This window comes from Lepus europaeus, chromosome 4 (assembly GCF_033115175.1).
Source record: "Lepus europaeus isolate LE1 chromosome 4, mLepTim1.pri, whole genome shotgun sequence".
In the NCBI taxonomy this organism is placed as follows: Eukaryota; Metazoa; Chordata; class Mammalia; order Lagomorpha; family Leporidae; genus Lepus; species Lepus europaeus.
The window spans coordinates 7,329,036-7,348,108 of NC_084830.1; the positions used below are offsets into that span (position 1 = coordinate 7,329,036).

The window sequence follows — 19,073 nt, forward strand, 5'->3', positions numbered from 1 at the left end:
GTCCATCCAAGTAAAGAACTCAGAGAACACATCCCCCCCCCCCCCCCCCCGCATTCCTTCTCAGACTCTGATCTACTTAAAGGTAGAGACTGAGTTGTATGAACACTGGTTAAACATTGAAGGAAAATAATAAAACTAAGAAGGAAGGTTCTAGAAGGAAATCATTATGACACAGTACTAATCAAAAGCTCCCCTTTCTGTCCCAGCCCTAATTCACCCGACTGACATGTACATTTGTCACATTAGCTCAAATGCAATCAACCCTGCTCAATTAACTTGGATGGGCAAGCCTAACTATGAAGGAAAATATCTGTTTCCATGCCTTGGTGTTCACTTTGAACCCTCTACTCCTTGGATAAGGTACTTTTTTTTTTTTTTGTTACTGTTTTTGTTTGAGGAAAGGAGGAAAAAACCCATAAATACTCATATAATCTGGAATTATGTCCTGAAATTTTACATTTCTAAAATAAGTAAACCTTTCAAGTAATTTAAGAAAAATACTGACTTGTGAAGCTCCTGAAAGACATTCAAGTAAGTCATGTGCTGCTCTTGCCCTTGCTTTTGGTAAAACACAGAAAGTTGCAAAACTTTCATCTTTTTATCCAAAATAAAATGTTCCTAGGCTTTTCAGTTCACATTTAAAATGCATTTTCAAAAATAACTTTTACACAATCTGTACTCTGTTTTAATTAAACTTCCCGCTGTGGAAAACAAGATAATTGAAGCAGTATAGAAATTTGTGAACTGTTAAAAGTTTCTCCAGTATTTATCACATTGGGAAAATTTGCCACTAGTACAACCCTCACATTGGAAATCCCAGAGCTTCAGGTAAGTTCTAGCTTACTGACAAGAATGAGGATAATGACTTCACAGTCTTTAAACAAAATTCAATATTAAAGAATTGTAAGCACATTTAAAAATACATTTGGTTTTCCCATTACTGATCTTCCTAGATAACATTTTCAGTTTATCCTTATTGCAAAAATGAAAGTAGAGGTACTATACTTTCATGTTACAGGAGAAAATACCACCCATGTTGGTAGCAATGGTTTTTTTCAACACAATATTCACCTTATGTAAACTTAATGAGTTATGAAGATATACAGTAGGCAGCAAAGGTATGTCTACAAAAGGTTCAGATCTCTGCTCCTATTCAGAATGATCTCTTTGACTCTTTAAATGAGGATTACATTAGGGGCCGGTGCTGTGGCTCAGCGGGTTAATGCCCTGGCCTGAAGTGCCAGCATCCCATACGGACACTGGTTTGAGACCCAGCTGCTCCACTTCTGATCCAGCTCTCTGCTACGGCCTGAGAAAGCAGTAGAAGATGGCCCAAGTCCTTGGAACCCTGCACCCATGTGGGACACATGGACCTGAAGCCAGAAGCTCCTGGCTCCTCTCTCTGCCTCTCCTCTCTCTGTGTAACTCTAACTTTCAAATAAATAAATAAATCTTTAAAAAAAATGAGGATTACATTAACCAATGACATACGTCTTCTGAGGAAATATTCTATAGTAGTTGCAGAAGGACTGGTGAAATTAATTACTCCTTAATTATGTACCACAGACTCTAAATTCTGAACAGCAATCTCAATGCCTGAAGAGATTAAACAATTTCCTTCTGCATTTATCAGTTTCTCCAAGTGCAAATACAAGGTCTGAGATTAGACAAAATGGAGGGGTCTAAATTCCAATTCTGCTGTATGTATGTATGTATCTATGTATGTATGTATGTATAATCAGCTGTATGGCTTTGAAAAAGTGCCTAGTTCATGGTGGTGTTCTAAAGATGTAACAGATGTTTCTAAACATGTCAAGTGTTTAGGAAAGTGCTTGACAAGAAGTAAGGTCACATGGTTTCATTACTTTCTGGAGGCATAATTTGGGAAAAATTACCCTCTCTAAGCCCTCTAAGTTTCATCTGCCTAGAGACAATAATATTTATTTCACAAGGTTGAAGTGAGGATTGACTGAGATAATACAATAAATATGCCAGATACACTAGTAAATTTTGCAGGCAGCAGATATCCAATAACTATCAGCTACCTCTTTTCTCAATTAACTGAGAAAGGTTGAAAAGTGCATCACTGGGGCAGGCACTGTGGCGCAGTGGGTTAAAGCCCTGGCCTGAAGCATCAGCATCCCATATGGGTGCCGGTTCAAGTCCCGGCTGCTCCACTTCCGATCCAGCTTTCTGCTATGGCCTGGGAAGGCAGTAGAAGATGGCCCAAGTCCTTGGGCCCCTGCACCTATGTGGGAGACCCGAAAGAAGCTCCTGGCTTAGGATCGGCGCAGTTCCAGCCATTGTGGCTATCTGGGGAGTGAACTATTGGATGGAAGACCTCTCTATCTCCACCTCTCTCTGTAACTCTTTCAAATAAACAAAATAAATCTTTAAAAAAGTGTATCATTATCCTGTAATAACTGGATCAGAAAAAATTATAAAATTTAAAAAGTTAACTGTATTCTGGACTACAATTTTGTAATGGTTTCTCAATGCTTATATTATCATTCTTACAAACTTACAATAAATTAAAACAATAATTTCGTTATGGGCCTTAGGTGATAATTTTACAAAGAAAGATCTTATTCAGTCAGTAAGATACACCAGGTAAGGACATCAGTTTGGAACAAAGGTCCTTGACCAGCTATGCCTTGTTACACACAACTCCAGCTCCAGTTGCAGTACGCTTTCCTGATTTATTTTAGCCCATGACATTACAGAAGTTAGCATTATGGGAACAAATGCTTTAGACTAGGGAAATCTGGGGTCACATCTCAGTTCACATTTTTTAAAAAATTCATTTAAAAAATTATTTTAAAGGTAGAGTTACAGGGTGGCGGGGGAGGGGAGGGAAGGAGGGAGAGAGAATATTCCAACTGTCATCTGTTGTGGTTCACTTTTCATCCATGCTAAGTCACTGGATGGTCATGGCTGGGTCACCTTCTTCATCTGAGATACAGTGACTTTCATACTAATTCCAGTTGGGGATGCCACCTGATGGTGCTTCTGTGAGGACTGGAAGTTAACAGTGAAAGTACAGCACTAATCTCCTGTGGAATGTCCCAGATATACACCTGCCCATACACTATTCTCCCTCAAATTCTGACATAGGGTCTGGAAACAAAAACACATGGGTACTGTAGGCATGTCCACTTGACTCTGCTACTACAACCTGGAGGAACTACTACTGTGTCTTTAACTTAAAATTACCTAAGGCAAAACAAAGGCTTCAAACCCCTTTATTGGCCTAGCTTCACTTTTGCCTCCTCCCAATTCCACATTGTGTTCAATAAATATCTTAAGAGAGGATAATCAAAACATATCAAATACCTGATGAAGAAAGAGCTTTTATATCGATGAACTCATATGAATGCCCAAATCATTAACCCCGTAGTTCTGCCTCAAAAGCTTAGAATGATTAAACAACACTAAGATGTCAAGAGGTCTTAATGAATGGCAACTACTTTCTATGAGTAGATAACTCATGAAATCATAACTAAATGAGTCAGAGAATAATAAAATTAGGACTTCTAAGACAGTTAATTTACATATTTTAAGACATAGCAGGTTTGCATCTAAAAAAGCTTAACTTCTACATTTTCAAACTTTCAGAATTCAAAAGATAGCAGCGCACTTTTGTCTTATTTCCATCATGAAAATGATTTTTATTTACTGTGACTTCTGATTCAATATCAAAGTTTCTATTAGACTAAAATGTAGTTTTTTATTAGAAAAAACATCTTGAAGATGACAGTAGAAACCAAGTTTCAACAGAAAATACTCAATCCATTACTGGATTTTCCAGTGGTAGAGGTAACAACAAACTGACCCTAAAAGGCCTCCAAGTCATTCAACAGAAAGACCTAGTGATGCTCCTCTGAAGAGCGGCCAGACAAGCTAAGCATTGTTCTTACAAGCATTATTCTTATCCACCAGGGCAATTTAACTTGAAAATGAGTACGGAAGGTCTGTTTGATTTTAACTATCTGCAGCAAACTAGAGACATTTTTTAATCTGTATGTTCCTTTATCTATTCCTAGAAATGTCTTCCATAAAATTAACTAGTAGCCTTTTTTGTAGTGATAATACTCTTGTCTCTGAAGTACCTTGTATTTAATCATATTCTAAAGAACGCAATCTCCAACCACGAGAAATGATATCTGCTTACCTAAAGTTTGTCTTTTAGGGCCAAGTCAATGTGTTCTCTCTGTATAATACATAAATTCACACCAGAATTTGACCATTTCTGAATACTTCCCAAGACTCACTGAAAGTTGTTGGACTTGTGTCTCCCAGGCCCAAGTCACTAATATTCTGCCCAGAAAAAACCTTCTATCATTAACCTCTCACAGATCAAGCTTATTTCTTATATAGACAGAGATTAAGAACAACAACTGTTCTAATGTGCTCACTCGCTATCTAAAATATCATCACCATTTTGCAGATTAGAAAAAATACTAAGGCCCAGAAAGGTTAAGTAATTTGAATAGGAATGCATACATGGTAATACGGAAAAGAAGAGAGTAATAAAAGAAAAATTCTGAGATGGTTTAAATTTAATTCCAGAGAAAAAGAGGATGGAGGAAGGAAGAATAAGGGAAGTTAATCAGCAGCAGCAGGATAAACCTACAAGATATCTGATTATGTGGCAAAGCTGTCATTCAAATTCAATCATGAAACCCAAGTAGTTTTGCCCGTCACCCACATGGAAGACCCAGATGGAATCCTGGTCTCCTGACTTCAGCCTGTCCTAGCCCTGCCATTGGGGGAGTGAATCAGCTGAAGGCATCTCTCGCTCAACTCTCTCTTTGCCTTTCTGACAATCAATCATTCAATCAGTCATTTAAAATGTATATCCTGGCTGACCACCACAGCCACTGCATGCAGTTTGAACTTCCAGAACTGTTAACTCCAACTAATCCAGAAGCAACTATTAGGTTGCTTTTTTGGACTGACTTATCCTAAAAAATCCCCCTGCTTTGCATTATCCCACCCCTCATTACCTATAGACAATGTAGGCTCAATATAAATAATTTATGCTCTCCTTCTCAAACATTCCTTGTACGAAAAGTCTATGTTCTAGGTCTAGCAGATACCTTCTCAACTACTATCTAGGCTTGTGGCTGGTAGCTGCAGAAAACCATATCAGGTTTTAGTCCTTTTCTGGTGAGCCTCTGTAAAGGCACAATGAATCCTTTTATTTCAGAAATCCCTTCATCTCAAGAATTTTGGTTTAACATGAGATTAGAAACAAGTATTTTGTTAAAGATTTATTGATTTATTTGAAAGTCAGTGTTAGAGAGAGAAGGAGAGGCAGAGAGAAAGAGGGGTCTTCCATCTGCTGGTTCACTCTCCAATTGGCTACAATGGCTGGAACTGTGCCAATCTGAAGCCAGGAGCCAGGAGCCTCTTCTCGGTCTCCCACATGGGTGCAGGGACTCAAGGACTTGGGCCTTCTTCTACTGCTTTCCCAGGCCATAGCAGAGTGCTGGATCAGAAGTGGAGCAGCCAGGACTCGAACAGCGCCCATCTGAGATGCTGCAGGCAGCGGCTTTACTCGCTAAGCCACAGCATCAGCCCCAGAAACAAGTATTTTGCCTCTGAGAATACTACTCTTTATAAAATTTCCTTGTCTTTCATATTTATTAGTTCACTAAATGAACCATGTCATGTGTGCTAAAAGTGGCTGAATGTGTTTAACTTTAGTTTACCAAGTATATTGAAAAGCTTTCACAATCCAATGCATGACATAGGAATTAGCTGCATTCATAAAGGGCAAGATACCCATCCTCCTCACATTCAGTGAGTATCTCCAAAATGTCAGGTCCTGTGATAGGCTCTGCGCAAACTAAGACAGAACAAGTATAACGGCCCTAAGCAAAAGGCATTCACAATTTATTGAGGGCAGAGAACCTAAGCATGGAGGTAGTGACACATGCTAACAGTACACCAAAAATGGTACTAAAATTAAATGAAAATCATAAAAAGTCATTGCTTTGGATTGAGTTCCTACAGTAGGCCCCAACTGACCAGTAAAACAGAGTCATTCATGCCAAAGAGTCACTTCACCAAGCTGAAACTAACTTGTATATCTGACCTGAGAAATCAGAATTAGAACATTTAACAAACAGGGCCAGCTTCAATTGCCATGATAATGAATTTCTCACTAACTCTTCACACACACACAAACAAAAATGACCTAGTAATAACCAGTTATTTTTCTATACTGTCTCCCTGTTCCTCCCTGGATATGAAAGTAACTTTGAATTATCAATTTTTTTTTCTTTTTCTTTTTCTTTTTTCTTTTTTTTTTTTTTAGCAAGCTGTCTACATTCTAGAATCAAAAATAAAGCCAATTAAGACCTAAAACTTGATTGTTGTTATTTTTTTCTTTTGACAGTAACTTCACTTGATTAGGACCAGAAAGGTTTCACACTGAAGAGTATATCAAAAAGAGTTGGTGCAAAGGAAGCAAGGGCATTAAGAGAGAACCAAGAGCACACGAATGAGATACAACCTTAAAGCCTCTTGCATGCTTAAAGAATGGTAATTGGTAAGAACAGGATGTGAGATGGCATGTGAGGAGAGCAGGAGGTTGATGAGGCTGAACACTCAGGGCAGCCATGAAGGCTGTCAGACAACATGCTGAGGAGTCTCAACTTTATCCTGCAAAGATTAAGAATTTCTAGAATTCTAAATGATTTCTCCTTCCTTAAGTTGGAATGGACAGTAGCATAGAAAGGTTTTAAATATGTGAAAGGAATAAGGAATAAAACTGCAAATGAAGATTATTACGTATTTGGCATTGAAAGAGCCTTTCACAATAGACTTGGCAGGGGGTCTTCAGGAAACAGAGACCATGCACAAGTTTGGTCACCTCTGCCCTCTGAGCCCAGGCCTCTGTGAAGACTGGAATGACCAGAGGATTACTTTGTACCCAGATGCTCAAGAAGCTTCTAGACATTCTGTTTTTACATTTTTTTTTTCTTTATTTTCTACTGGTCATACAGCCACTGCTCCTTCTCAATACGCAATAGCCATACAAGTTCCCACTTTTCCTGCCTTCCTTCAAAGAGTGATGCAGAGCTCCTGGAAACTGTTTCTCCACTATTGCAAAAAACTGAGACTTGACATAAAGTCCTCTTACTCTTGAAGTTTCCAAGTTCACACTGACTGACTCACAGTAGAAAGTCCCCTAGAAGCAGTATGAAGAAAACATTATTTGAAGAAAGGAACTGGAGCAAGGAAGAGACTACAATCAAAAAAAGCTTTTAACAAGGTTATGGCAATCATCTATGCATCCATTCACCTAAACAACCAGTATTTATTTAATTAAAGATGTATTTATTTTATTTGAAAGATAGAGTTGGGGGGCTGGGGATAGATATATAACTCTCATCTACTGATTCATTCCTCAGATGGTTGCAATGGCCAGGAATGGGTCAAGCTGAAGCAGGGAACTGACACTCCATCCAGGTGCCCCAGGATGGATAGCAGGGGCACAAGCATTTGGGCCATCCTTCTCTGCTTTCTGAGGCACATTAGCAGGGAACTGGAGCAGAAGTGGAGCAGCTGGGGCTGGTTCTGTGGCTTAGTAGGCTAAGCTTCCGCCTGTAGCAGCAGCATCCCACATGGGTGCCGGTTCCTGTCCCAGCTGCTACTCTTGGACCCAGCTCTCTGCTAATGTCCTGAAAAAGCAGTAGAAGATGGTCCCAGTGCTTGGGCCCCTGCAACCATGTGAAATCCTGACTTCAGATCAGCCCAGCTCCAGGCATTGCGGCCATTTAAGAAGTAAGCCAGTGGGTGGAACGTCTTTCTTTTTGTCTCTCCCTCTCTTTATAACTCTGCCTCTGAAATAAATTAATTAAATTAAATTAAAAAATAAGAAGAAGTGGAACAGCTAGGAATTAAATATGCTCTCATGGGAAGCCAATATCGCAGGTGGTGGCTTGACCTGCAATGCCACAACTCTGGCCTCTATAACCAGTAGTTATCAAATGACTACTACATGTTAAGTGCTAGAAATAGCAGAGTGATAAAGATTTCAAGTTAGTGGGAAGTCACACATGAAACAAATACCCAAACAACTACAAGTTGTCAATGGTGCAGGGTGCTAGGTAGGACAGGACATCAGCAAAGTAAATAGTTACGAAACTGGGAGGTCAGAATGTTTCTAATGAGAATAAGCATCATAATTACAGTAATTACAACATATAGGTACTTACAGCTCAAAAGTCATAAGGAAGAAGTGGAAACACACTTAGCAACCAAAGACAGAAAAAGAAGACGGTGAAAGAATGAGATCTGGGGAATCTGACTATGTAACACTACCATTTACCTTTACAGGGAACCTGGGGAATAGGGAGACCCTTTGTGTTGGTCTACTCTACAGTTTTCAAAAATGCTTTTAGGGCATTCAGGAGAGAGGGACACAGGATGACAATGAACAGAATGAGGGATTTAGATTTGGTAGTTGTGACACTGCAGTATAATACATACATATTTAATCTTCTTCCATAGCCTCTGGCTCATTTAAAACCCTTGGAGTTTCCTAGATGAAAAGAGCAATAAAGGTGAAAGGAAGGCCTTTTGCTATCATAACCAGCTCCTTTCAACCACACCAGAATTAGGTTAATAAGCTGAAAGCTAACATGGTGGCTTGGAAAGTCCCAAGGATGTGTAAGAGGAATGGCTGACAAGGCAACCAACCATGTGATTAAAAGGTTGGAATTTTCTGCCCTAGCCCTGACCTGAAGGGAGAGCAGCTAGAGTCTGAGGTAACCATGAATGATAAATGATTTGGCCAAACCCATGAGGTAACCCTGTATGGCCAATGATTTGGGCAAACCCATGAATCCTTTATTTAAGAACTCCACCTAAAGGGGATTGAAGTGCTTCCAAGGATGCAAACACAGGGAGGCGCTCAGACAGTGAATGCTTAGAGAGGGCATGGAAGCCACACCTTTTCCCCATACCCTGCCCTTAGTGTCTCTTTGTTCCTGAGCTGCACCCTTTTAGAATAAATCAGTAATAGTAAATTGTTTTCCTAAGTTCTGAACCACTCTTGCAAATTATCAGCCCAGAGGAGGAAGTTGTTGGAACCTCCCAATTAGTAGCTGAGATGGACACAAACTGTGGATAACCTGGGAACCTCATTTGTGATCAGCATGTAAAGTACAGAGCAGTCTTGTAAGATCTGGTCTTTAACTTGGGGGGGTCTGTGCTAACTCCACACAATGTCAGAATTGAGGAGAGAATTGTTTGGTGCAGGAAAACGTCCACGTGTAAGTTGTAAAAATGAAGTACAGAGAATAGTAACGAAGCAGAGGAAAGGGGTATTTCCTTTCAATAGTTATTAACATGCAACTGCTCATTCAGGCAATGCAAATGGACAAGACCACTCTGTGATAGTAAATAAAGTCAATGCATTAAGTGTTAGGGGGACTCATATTTATTCTGATTGCACATTTTTACTGCATGCTGATTTGAAGCAATGGATCAAAAATGGTAGAAAATTCATCCACAGTTGGCCTCTGTCTGAAATATCAGGTAATGTCTTTGTGACTGTATACTAACATCTACAGTATTCTGAATTATGCTAATTAATTTGTCAGTAATTTAATTACTTGGACATAAGAAATCAGTCCATATCATTTTGGGAAGAGGTCATTCTTATACTCAAAAGATAAGAAGTTATTATTGTGCTTAATTTTACAAAGTTAAAAGTAGATCAGAAGATCCCAATTTTATATTTAATTGACTGAAATCACATGCATTATCTATTTTCTTCTATTTTTGAAAAAGATTAACCATATCTTGTTTTCTTCAAGTTACTCCTCCTAAGAGACAAGCATTCACTGAAAGAAGGATTTGGTTTTACCAGTGGTTAGCCTATGCTACTCAGATGTACTCTTACAATAATAATTTTGCATTCAAATAGACTTATCTGCTAGCTGATGTTCTTTGCAAGGACACGATAGGAGTTTTCTGCGACACTGACTCTAATGATGAACAGTTGGCTGAAATGACTAAAATTTTTATTATTTACTTATTGGAGATAGATAGATAGATAGATAGAGGATGAGTGAGTGACAGAGAGAGTTCCAGTCTGCTAGATCACTCAGCAAATGCTCACAACAACTAGGGCAGGGGTATAGCTGAAGCCAGAAATGCAATTAAAGTCACTTACATGAATGTCAGGAACCCAATTATTTGACCCATCACTGTTGACTCCTGTGGCATGCATTAGTAGGAGGCTAGAATCAGAAGCCAGACCTGGGTATTCAACCCAAGAACTCTAATATAATTTACAAGTGTCTTTTGTTTTTTAAAAGGAATTCTTTTCTATTTATTTTCATTTTATCTGAAAGAGAGAGTTATTCCAACTGTATATTTTTATTTTATATCAAGTAAATATACTATAAGATTAAATGTAGAAAGGATCCTGTAATACAAGGAAGCCAGGAGTGGGCCAAGTTAAAACTAGGAGCTCAATTTAGAACTTCCATGAGGGTGGCAGGAACCTAAAAACTTGAGTCATCATTTTCTGCCTCCCAGGATATGCATTAGCAGGAAGTGGGGGTCACCAGCTGAACCAGGACTCAAATCCGGGCACTCAAATATAGAATTGAGGCATCCCAAGCAGCAGCTTAACAGCTTGGCTTTGACTGTCCCAAGGAGATCCTGACAAACTACATTTCTGAGGTATAAGGAATGACAAGCCCTTCCCAGAGACAGAGATGTGCCAGAATACTTAAATAGTGGAATTTTTTTTTTGTTTTACTTTTGCCAATAAATGTAACAGTATTAATTTGTTGTTGTTCTTTTTGTAATGTTAACTCCACCTCACTGTTCTAAACAGTTCTTTATTTCCATTTAAATTTCCTAAATTTAATCTCCTAAATTTCCATTTAGGGAAATTTGAAGTACAAAGGACAGAGAGGCTATTTAATCCCATCTGAGGCAATCACTTCCATGGCATTCCTGATGAAAGGAGCCTACAATATCTGCTGCACTTTCTCCAGAGATAAAGAGGTTTCATAAGCTCAGCTACTAGAACACTGTTCGTATTAAAATAAAACTTGATATTTCAAGACAGAACATAGGCCTTAAATTTTAAATCCTGCATCTGTTCCTTTTTTTAAGATTTTATGTATTTGAAAGAGTTATAGAGAGAGGTAGAGGCAGAGAGAGAGGTCCTCCATCCATTGGCTCACTCCCCAGATGGCTGCAACAAGAGCTGCATGGATCCAAAGCCAGGAGCCAGGAGCTTCTTCCAGATCTCCCATGTGGGTGTAGGGGCCTAAGGACATGGGCCATCTTCTACTGCTTTCCCAGGCCATAGCCAAGAGCTGGACTGGAAGAGGAGCAGTTGGGACTAGAACCGGCATCCATATGGGATGCCAGTGCTACAGGCCAGGGCTTTAACCTGCTGTGCCACAGCACTGGCCCCTTGTTCCTTCTTTACAGTCATATAATTTTAGACATGACACTTAAATCCCCTGACTTTCAATTATCATTTATACAACAAGGATCAGAGTATCTGAGTGATTGTGAGTAACATGACAAAAAATGAAAGTGCCTGGTAGAGGGTGTTTCCCATTGAATGTTACAGTTTCTGTGGAAATTCCTTCCTGTACTGGGGTGCTTCATTTGCCAGTTGCAATGAATTAGTCTTATCCCTTTGTAACCTGTTTCTGCCCTCTGAACACCAGAAGGAGATGACAACTTAGGGAAGATATTCTTTCAAATCCCAATTAACGTATTTCTTCCCAATAGCTGATTTTAATAATAATTAGGAAAACTTACCAAGTCTGTATAGGGTTATTCAGTCCAGCAAACATTTATTAAGTGTGCCAGAAAGTAGCTAGAGACTAAACTAAACTAAAGATGCATAAGAATCCTGGGGAACCTCAGCAGGCTCCAAGATGGCAGAATAGGGAGGGAGTGCACTGATAGTTCAGGAAAAGACAGTTTAATAAAACTGGAGATACTGTAATTTCAGGGAAGAGTTAGGGAAAAAACTGCAGAGGAAACTCTTCCGGAACTAGTGGGACATGGTAGACCTCTGTGGAAGGCAAAGGCACCCATGGCTCGGGACCACAGCCACCGAATCGATGCACCAGCGCTGGAAAGGGAGGTGAGGCAAAACCTCAGTAGCCTGAGACACTGGTGGGAAAGCGGCAGAAAGAGCCTAGAGGGAACGAGGCTTGACGCCTCGTGGGGGAAAGTTCACCAAGCTAACTAGAGGAGAGAAAAAATAAATAAATAAAGGACCAATACGCTCTCTACTCACCTTACAAAGGTGAGCAAAACAAAGAACAGGTGCCATTTTGGGCATATGTAACAGCAGTGCCAGCTCAGGGGTGCACCCACCCTCAGCCAAGCAGTAAAACCTGATTCTGGTGGGGAGAAATAACAGGAAGTTAAGACTTAGTAAATGCGTGGAGCTTATGAACTGAGACTGTGGAAAACAAACAAACAAACTGAGGGTGTGTGAGAGAACTCACGGAGTGTCTGAGATGTGAGTACTCTCGGGACATGCTACAAACTCAGTAACTTTGGAAACCCGGTTGGAGATTGCAGGGGAATCTGAGCTTACACTGAGGACTGCACAGATCCTTTGTGTGGTACTGGGGACAGAGCAGACAAATATTATACCACAGGGGCCAGTGCTCGGACACTGACTGCCTTCAGGGAGAATAGCTCAGCTGTGCAGAATTACTTCCCTTCTGAAGAGAGAGAGAGAGAGAGAGAGAGAGAGAGAGAGAGAGATTTACCACACCAAACCTGGGTGTGTCACCTTTGGCACACCCTTAACCCTGAAGAACTGAACAGAGCTCTCTGTCCACACCCATCACAAGCCTCTAAAGATCCACCAAAAGCAGACAATCCACTTAATCTAGACTCATAGTATAATGAGAAAAGCCACCACAGCGAGGAAAAAAAAAAGAAGAAACCAAAGAATATCTCCACAATGCCAAGTACAGGAAGCTCATAGAACCCCCAATAAACACGACCAAAAGAGATCCTCACCACGACACATTGTAATCAAACTCACCACAGTGAAACATAAAGAAAAGATTCTAAAATGTGCAAGAGAGAAACGTCAGATTACTCTCAGAGGATCTCCAATTAGACTCACAGCTGACTTCTCATCAGAAACCCTACAGGCTAGGAGGGAATGGCGAGATATAGCCCAGGTACTAAGAGAGAAAAACTGCCAGCCCAGAATATTATATCCTGCAAAGCTCTCATCTGTGAATGAAGGTGAAATAAAGACCTTTCATAGCAAACAGAAATTGAAAGAATTTGTCACCACTTGCCCAGCCCTGCAAAAGATGCTTAAAGATGTGGTACACACAGAAACACAGAAATACAGCCATCAAAATGAAAGAAGGTAAAGGAAGAAAACCTCCCAGCAAAAGATCACAGCAAGTTCAAAGCATATATTAGAAATATCTTTGGGAAAATGGCTGGCCAAAGTTACTACTATCAATAGTCACACTGAATGTTAATGGCCTCAACTTTCCAGTTAAAAGACACAGATTGGCTAAATGGATTAAGGAACAAAACACATCTATTTGCTGCTTACAAAAAACACATCTTTCCAACAAAGACGCATGCAGACTGAAAGTGAAAGGTTGGAAAAAGATATTCCATGCCAAAAGAAACCAAAAAAGAGCTGGCGTAGCCATCTTAATATCAGACAAAATAAACTTTAACACAAACTGTAAAGAGAGACAAAGAGGGGCACTATATAATGATTAAAGGATATTTCAACAGGAAGATATAACTATTATAAATGTATATGCACCTAATTACAGGGCACCAGTTTATTTAAAACATATGTTAAGGGACTTAAAGGGAGACTTAGACTCCAATAAAACAGTATTGGGGGACTTCAATACTATTTTTCAAAAGAGGAAATCCAAATGGCCAACAGACACATGAAAAAATGTTCAGGATCACTAGCCATCAGGGAAATGCAAATCAAAACCACAATGAGGTTTACCTCACCCCAGTTAGAATGGCTCACATTCAGAAATCTACCAACAACAAATGCTGGCAACGATGTGGGGAAAAAGGGACACTAACCCACTGTTGGTGGGAATGCAAACTGGGTAAGCCACTATGGAAGTCAGTCTGGAGATACCTCAGAAACCTGAATATAACCCTACCATACAACCCAGCCATCCCACTCCTTAGAATTTACCCAAAGGAAATTAAATTGGCAAACAAAAAGCTGTCTGCACATTACTATTTATTGCAGCTCAATACACAATAGCTAAGACCTGGAATCAACCTAAATGCTCATCAACAGTAGATTGGGTAAAGAAATTATATGACATGTACTCTATAGAATACTATACAGCAGTAAAAAAAATGAAACCTAGTCATTTTCAACAAAATGGAGGAATCTGGAAAAATCATGCTGAGTCAAATAAGCCAGTCCCAAAGAGACAAATATCATTTGTTCTCCCTGATTGGTGACAACTAACCGAGCAATAAAAATGAAACCTATTGAAGTGAAAAGGAAACTATGAGAAACAGTGACTGGATCAGCCCTTGTCCTGACTGTGGAGGAACAACTTAATACTTTATCCCTCTTAGTATTTTTTTTTTGTTCTATTTAATACTATTGGTTGAACTCTGTAATTAACACACAATTATTCTTAGGTGTTTAAATTTAACTGAAAAATGATCTCTGTTAAATATAAGTGTGGGAATAAGAGAGGGAGGAGATGTACATTTTGGGACATGTTCAATCAGATTTGCCCCAAACGGTCGAGTTAGAAACGTGCCATGAGATTCCAATTCAATCCCATCAAGGTGGCATGTACCAATGCCATCTCACTAGTCCAAGTGATCAGTTTCAGTACACAATTGATCATAATGAAGGATTAAGAGTCAAAGGGATCATATAAACAGGACTAGTGTCTGCTAATACTGACAGAATTAAAAAGGGAGAGAACGATCCAACATGGGAAGCAGGATACACAGCAGGCTCATAGAATGGCAGATGTCCTAAACAGCACTCTGGCTTCAGAATCAGCCCTTAAGGCATTCGGATCTGGCTCAAGAGCCCATGAGAGTATTTTAGGCATGGAAAGCCAAGACACTCTGACAAAAAAACAAACAAACAAACAAACCTAAATAAAAGATCTCTGAGTGAGATCCCAGTGGACAGAACAGGCAACCAAAGAAGGAGGTACCTTTCTCTGAAGGGAGGAGAGAACTTCCACTTTGACTATGACCTTGTCTAAATAAGATCAGAGTTGGCAAACTCAAAAGTTTCCTTAGCCTTGGCAACCCATGATAAGAGTCTAGGGTGATGGCCCGCGCCGTGGCTTAACAGGCTAATCCTCCGCCTTGCGGCGCCGGCACACCGGGTTCTAGTCCCGGTCGGAGCGCCGGATTCTGTCCCGGTTGCCCCTCTTCCAGGCCAGCTCTCTGCTGTGGCCAGGGAGTGCAGTGGAGGATGACCCAAGTGATTGGGCCCTGAACCCCATGGGAGACCAGGAGAAGCACCTGGCTCCTGCCATCGGATCAGCGCGGTGCGCCGGCCGCAGCACACCTGCTGCGGCGGCCACTGGAGGGTGAACCAGTGGCAAAGGAAGACCTTTCTCTCTGTCTCTCTCTCTCACTGTCCACTCTGCCTGTCAAAAAAAAAAAGAGTCTAGGGTGATTACTGACGCCATCAACAAGAGTGTCAATTGTTAAGTCAACAACAGGAGTCACTGTGCACTTATTCCTCATGTAGGATCTCTGTCCTTAATGTGTTGTTCAATGTGAATTAATGCTATAACTAGTACTGAAACAGTACTTAACACTTTGTGTTTCTGTGTGGGTGCAAACTGTTGAGATCTTTACTTAATATACACTAAATTGATCTTCTGTATATAAAGATAATTGAAAATGAATCTTGGTGTAAATGGAATGGGACAGGGAGCGGGAGATGGGAGGGATGCGGTTGGAGGGAAGTGATGGGGCGGGGGGGAAGCCATGGTAATCCAAAAGCTGTACTTTAGAAATTTACATTTATAAATAAAAGTTAGAAAAAAGGTGCAGCAATATCCCTAGAAATGAATACTCCTCTGAGAAACAGATACTTGCTAACTAGTGACTGCCCTGCATAAATCTATGCTAATAATTATGGTACATATAAATTGTTAGGAGAAAAAATATTTTTTAAAAAAGAGAAACAATCTATTTTAGATTCACCACAATTTTTAAAAACAATGATTTGAGAATATTGATTTAGCAAACATTTATTAAAGACCTACTGTGGGCCGGCACCACGGCTCACTAGGCTAATCCTCCGCCTTGCGGCGCCGGCACACCGGGTTCTAGTCCCGGTCGGGGCACCGATCCTGTCCCGGTTGCCCCTCTTCCAGGCCAGCTCTCTGCTGTGGCCAGGGAGTGCAGTGGAGGATGGCCCACGTGCTTGGGCCCTGCACCCCATGGGAGACCAGGAGAAGCACCTGGCTCCTGGCTTCGGATCAGCGCGGTGTGCCGGCCGCAGCGCGCTACCGCGGCGGCCATTGGAGGGTGAACCAACGGCAAAAAAGGAAGACCTTTCTCTCTGTCTCTCTCTCTCACTGTCCACTCTGCCTGTCAAAAAAAAAAAAAAAAGACCTACTGTGTTCTGGATATTGCTAACAGAAAAAAAGGTGAATGGGAGGGGGAACTCCTACTTATTAAGCTTAGAATATAATTTATGTTTATTTGCAGTTCAAGAAGATAACTAGTACATTCTAGGAAGACCAACTTCCCCAGAAGAAAAAAATGCATATACAAATGCTTCCTTGTGTTACAGGATCCTTTCTACATTTAATCTTATAGTATACTTACTTGATATAAAATTTAAAAAAATTTATTTCCTCTCTTCCCCATGTAAAACTATGCATATTGTGTAAGAATCTTGGGTTTACAACAGATAAGACCAAGGGTCAATGTCTAGAGAAAGGCCAGAGGCTACAACGCTGGATTCGAGGGACTGGCAGTAGGAAATTCCATTAAAGCTGAGTCCTGGTGATATGGGCTAGGCAGGTAGATAGCTAGATACGCTGAGCCTGAGGTGCCTACATGCCAGAAGCTTCCACCCGGGTAATAATGCAGCCCTACTTGCAACTAAGAACTGCCCCCTTTCCAGGATGTCACCTTCACCTGAGACCTGGATGGGGAGGGAGGTGCCATCTGATAGCCACTCCCATCCAACCCATAAAGGAGGCCAGCAGTTAGGAGGGGCTCCTTTTCTCTCTCACCAGAGACCAGAGTACAGCAGGCAATGAAGTGCCATCTCTCTCTACTTCCCCTCCCACACTCCATACCTCCTTCTGACCCACTTCCCACTACTCACCTATGCACACATACTCAGCTTCTGAGTTAAATTCATGTAATATATGCCAGCATTAAGAATTCGTCCCTATGCATGGCAAGGACCATTTCCTCTACTTCAAGGGGAGGAAGATGAGGTCACAACAGCCTATCTGGGAGGCAGTATTACTGATGGCAGTGGGGAAGGGGCTTTATCTACTCCTACCAGCTACCAACTGTGTTTGCTATATTACAACATGGAGTTACCTGAGTTTTTATTACACTGCGTCAAGAGGACATATAAAATTGCTAGTCTAAATGCGGAAAATTCTCATCTATTAAATTCATAGGTTTTCCCAGGAATAATAAATACTAATGAGTAGACACTAAATAATAAAGTAATGCAACTTGGAGAAGCAGGTGCACTCTTAATAATATTTCTTTTTATGTCTCATTATACCATCTAAAAGATACTTGCAAAGGATACAGTCATATTATGTATGTTAGGAGTTGTTGTTGTATGAAGTTGATGAAAATTGCTAATGCTGCACTCCAGTCCAATTAAAACAATGATGGCAAATGTGGCTGTCAGTCATTTGTAGGCAACACTAGGGTGTGGAACAAAGAATACTAGCCCTGCATTCAAATCATAGCTGTAGTGACAAGAATGAAGTGTGACTGAACGACTAGCTCCAACCACCACAGGCTTCCTTTCTCCCTTAGATATTTCCAACTTCTCTCCTCTTGAACAGTACCATTACCCTATTTTCGATAGCAGAGGATAGAAAGCATTATTCAAGAAAATACTTTTCAACTTGATTGAATTAGTACTTTATACATGGGGCCAGCACTGTGATGTAGTGTGTAAAGCTGCCATCTATAGTGCTGGCATCCCATATGGGCACAGATTCAAATCCTGGCAGCTCCACTTCCAATCCAGTTCTCTTGCTATGGCCTAGGAAAGCAGTAGAGGATGGCCCAAGTCCTTGGGTACCTGCAGCTGCGTGGGAGACCCAGAGAAAGCGCCTGGCTCCTGGCTTCAGATTGGCTCAGCTCTGGTCATTGTGGCCATTTGGGGTATGAACCAGCAGATAGAAGGCCTCTCTCTCTCTGCCTCTGCCTCTCTGTAACTCTACCTTTCAAATAAATAAACATGAAGCTAAAGAGGTTGCTGGCAACACAAGGTATTACTGCAATCTTACAGGAATTGTGTAAAAAGGTACAATATGCCGCTAGCAAGAGACCTCTATCATATAAAGTAAAACATGAAAACCTATTGGTTCTTGAATTTTATTCCTGTCATGGCTTCTCTTTCACTGACAACATCTATATGATCTTACTTACTTCCAATTACAAATATGAATCAGTTATCTATTGTTCTTTATTTTCTTCTTTATGGTAAATTTGAGTGTTGCAATAAGAATCTGAGGAGTTTGTATTCTTAAAGAATCTCCTTCCCAAATTTTCATGACTGTTTTTCTTTACATTAATTCCATATTGAGCCATATCAAATAATTACTGAATGGTGACTGAAAGATTAATCTGTACCAATTAAAAAATAGGAAAATTTTATTTCCTTTACTGAAAAGAATTTACACTAAGAATCCAAAAACAGCAGCACAGCTTAAAAGGAAACAAATTAAGTATAAAATCACCTTGGTATATTTAGGCAATTATTTTTAAAAGCTGAATTACTTAGAAGCAACCTAGAGGAGAATATCAGAGTACTAAGTGCTGCTAAAAGCTTGATC

The 19,073-nt window shown here is 40.3% G+C and overlaps 1 protein-coding gene across 2 annotated transcripts in view; it reads right to left on the reverse strand.

Annotated features, from left to right (window-relative positions):
* Positions 1-19,073, reverse strand: part of KHDRBS3 (KH RNA binding domain containing, signal transduction associated 3) — a 224,540-nt gene that overhangs the window by 66,940 nt on the left and 138,527 nt on the right. The window lies entirely within an intron of this gene.